Source organism: Lepidochelys kempii, chromosome 9, assembly GCF_965140285.1.
Source record: "Lepidochelys kempii isolate rLepKem1 chromosome 9, rLepKem1.hap1, whole genome shotgun sequence".
NCBI lineage: Eukaryota > Metazoa > Chordata > Testudines > Cheloniidae > Lepidochelys > Lepidochelys kempii.
In genome coordinates, this window is record NC_136388.1 from 59927974 (window position 1) to 59931791 (window position 3818).

Genomic DNA, 3818 nt, shown 5'->3' on the forward strand with positions numbered 1-3818 from the left:
ACCGCATAGTGTTGCAGGTCTGGGACGATTCCCAGTGGCTGCGAAACTTTTGCATGCGTAAGGGCATTTTCATGGAACTTTGTGACTTGCTTTCCCCTGCCCTGAGGCGCATGAATACCAAGATGAGAGCAGCCCTCACAGTTGAGAAGCGAGTGGCGATAGCCCTGTGGAAGCTTGCAATGCCAGACAGCTACCGGTCAGTTGGGAATCAATTTGGAGTGGGCAAATCTACTGTGGGGGCTGCTGTGATGCAAGTAGCCCACGCAATCAAAGATCTGCTGATATCAAGGGTAGTGACCCTGGGAAATGTGCAGGTCATAGTGGATGGCTTTGCCGCAATGGGATTCCCTAACTGTGGTGGAGCCATAGACGGAACCCATATCCCTATCTTGGCACCGGAGCACCAAGCCGCCAAGTACATAAACCGCAAGGGGTACTTTTCGATAGTGCTGCAAGCTCTGGTGGATCACAAGGGACGTTTCACCAACATCAACGTGGGATGGCTGGGAAAGGTACATGATGCTCGCAACTTCAGGACTCTGGTCTGTTTCAAAAGCTGCAGGAAGGGACTTTATTCCCAGACCAGAAAATAACTGTTGGGGATGTTGAAATGCCTATATGTATCCTTGGGGACCCAGCCTACCCCTTAATGCCATGGCTCATGAAGCTGTACGCAGGCAGCCTGGACAGTAGTCAGGAGCTGTTCAACTACAGGCTGAGCAAGTGCAGAATGGTGGTAGAATGTGCATTTGGACGTTTAAAGGCGCGCTGGCGCAGTTTACTGACTTGCTTAGACCTCAACGAAACCAATATTCCCACTGTTATTACTGCTTGCTGTGTGCTCCACAATATCTGTGAGAGTAAGGGGGAGACGTTTATGGCAGGGTGGGAGGTTGAGGCAAATCACCTGGCTGCTGGTTACACGCAGCCAGACACCAGGGCGGTTAGAAGAGCACAGGAGGGCGCGGTACGCATCAGAGAAGCTTTGAAAACCAGTTTAATGACTGGCCAGGCTACGGTGTGAAAGTTCTGTTTGTTTCTCCTTGATGAAACCCCCCGCCCCTTGGTGCACTCTACTTCCCTGTAAGCTAACCACCCGCCCCTCCTCCCTTCAATCACCGCTTGCAGAGGCAATAAAGTCATTGTTGCTTCACATTTATGCATTCTTTATTCATTCATCACACAAATAGGGGGATGAGTACCAAGGTTGCCCAGGAGGGGTGGTGGAGGAGGGAAGGAAAATGCCACACAGCACTTTAAGCACAGCACTTTAAAAGTTTACAACTTTAAAATTTATTGAATGCCAGCCTTCTTTTTTTTGGGCAATCCTCTGTGGTGGAGTGGCTGGTTGGCCGGAGGCCCCCCCACCGCGTTCTTGGGCGTCTGGGTGTGGACGCTATGGAACTTGGGGAGGAGGGCGGTTGGTTACAGAGGGGCTGCAGTGCCAGTCTGTGCTCCAGCTGCCTTTGCTGCAGCTCAACCATACACTGGAGCATACTGGTTTGGTCCTCCAGCAGCCTCAGAATTGAATCCTGCCTCCTCTCATCACGCTGCCTCCACATTTGAGCTTCAGCCCTCTCTTCAGCCCGCCACTTACTCTCTTCAGCCCGCCACCTCTCCTCCCGGTCATTTTGTGCTTCCCTGCACTCTGACATTATTTGCCTCCACGCATTCATCTGTGCTCTGTCAGTGTGGGAGGACAGCATGAGCTCGGAGAACATTTCATCGCGAGTGTGTTTTTTTTTTTTCTTTCTAAGCTTCACTAGCCTCTGGGAAGGAGAAGATCCTGTGATCATTGAAACACATGCAGCTGGTGGAGAAGAAAAAAGGGACAGCGGTATTTAAAAAGACACATTTTATAAAACAGTGGCTACACTCTTTCAGGGTAATCCTTGCTGTTAACATTACATACATAGCACATGTGCTTTCGTTACAAGGTCGCATTTTGCCTCCCCCCACCGCGTGGCTACTCCCTCAACCTTCCCCCCTCCCTGTGGCTAATAGTGGGGAACATTTCTGTTTAGCCACAGGCAAACAGCCCAGCAGGAATGGGCTCCTCTGAGTGTCCCCTGAAGAAAAGCACTCTATTTCAACCAGGTGACCATGAATTATATCTCACTCTCCTGAGGATAACACAGAGAGATAAAGAACGGATGTTGTTTGAATGCCAGCAAACATACACTGCAATGCTTTGTTCTACAATGATTCCCGAGTACGTGTTACTGGCCTGGAGTGGTAAAGTGTCCTACCATGAAGGATGCAATAAGGCTGCCCTCCCCAGAAACCTTTTGCAAAGGCTTTAGGAGTACATCTAGGAGAACCGCGAATGCCAGGGCAAAGTAATCCTTTCACATGCTTGCTTTTAAACCATGTATAGTATTTTAAAAGGTACACTAACCAGAGGTCCCTTCTCCGCCTGCTGGGTCCAGGAGGCAGCCTTGGGTGGGTTCGGGGGGTACTGGCTCCGGGTCCAGGGTGAGAAACAGTTCCTGGCTGTCGGGAAAACCGGTTTCTCAGCTCACAGCAAGCAAGCGATCTACAACCTCATCATCATCATCATCATCATCATCTTCGTCCCCAAAACCTGCTTCTGTATTGCCTCCATCTCCATTGAAGGAGTCAAACAACACGGCTGGGGTAGTGGTGGCTGAACCCCCTAAAATGGCATGCAGCTCATCATAGAAGTGGCATGTTTGGGGCTCTGACCCGGAGCGGCCATTCGCCTCTCTGGTTTTCTGGTAGGCTTGCCTCAGCTCCTTCAGTTTCACGCGGCACTGCTTCGGGTCCCTGTTATGGCCTCTGTCCTTAATGCCCTGGGAGATTTTGACAAAGGTTTTGGCATTTCGAAAACTGGAACGGAGTTCTGATAGCACGGATTCCTTTCCCCAAACAGCGATCAGATCCCGTACCTCCTGTTCAGTCCATGCTGGAGCTCTTTTGCGATTCTGGGACTCCATCATGGTCACCTGTGCTGATGAGCTCTGCATGGTCACCTGCAGCTTGCCACGCTGGCCAAACAGGAAATGAGATTCAAAAGTTCGCGGTTCTTTTCCTGTCTACCTGGCCAGTGCATCTGAGTTGAGAGTGCTGTCCAGAGCGGTCACAATGGAGCACTCTGGGATAGCTCCCGGAGGCCAATACCATCGAATTATGTCCACAGTACCCCAAATTCGAGCCGCAAGGTCGATTTAAGCGCTAATCCACTTGTTAGGGGTGGAGTAAGGAAATCGATTTTAAGAGCCCTTTAAGTCGAAATAAAGGGCTTCATTGTGTGGACGGGTGCAGGTTTACATCGATTTAACGCTGCTAAATTCGACCTAAAGTCCTAGTGTAGACCGGGTAAAGGCTGTAAAATAGGAAATACTTTTTCACCAGGAGGGTGGTGAAGCACTGGAATGTGTTACCTACGGAGGTGGTGGAATCTCCTTCCTTAGAGGTTTTTAAGGTCAGGCTTGACAAAGCCCTGGCTGGGATGATTTAGTTGGGGATTGGCCCTGCTTTGAGCAGGGGGTTGGTCTAGATGACCTCCTGCTGTCCCTTCCAACCCTAATATTCTATGATTCAGCCTCCTAGTGAAATAGTGTTTCCTGATATCCAACCTAGACCTCCCCCACTGCAACTTAATACCGTTGCTCCTTATTCAGTCATATGCCTAACTCCATCCTTTTTGGGAAACCCCCCCCCGCCCCCGCAGATAGTTGAAGGCTGTTATCAAATCCCCTTTCACTCTTCTCTTTTGCAGACTAAATAACCCCAATTCCCTCAGCCTCTCCTCATAAGTGCCTAGCCCTCTAATCATTTTTGTTGCCCTCTGCTGG

The 3818-nt window shown here is 50.2% G+C and overlaps 1 long non-coding RNA gene across 1 annotated transcript; it reads right to left on the reverse strand.

Annotated features, from left to right (window-relative positions):
* Positions 1-1720: 1720 nt before the first annotated feature.
* LOC140916933 (uncharacterized) lies at positions 1721-2467 on the reverse strand. The gene is made up of 2 exons (XR_012160690.1): positions 2399-2467; positions 1721-1810 (listed from the first exon to the last, which is right to left on the reverse strand). It is a non-coding gene; the product is annotated as an uncharacterized LOC140916933 (long non-coding RNA).
* Between the last annotated feature and the right edge of the window lie 1351 nt (positions 2468-3818).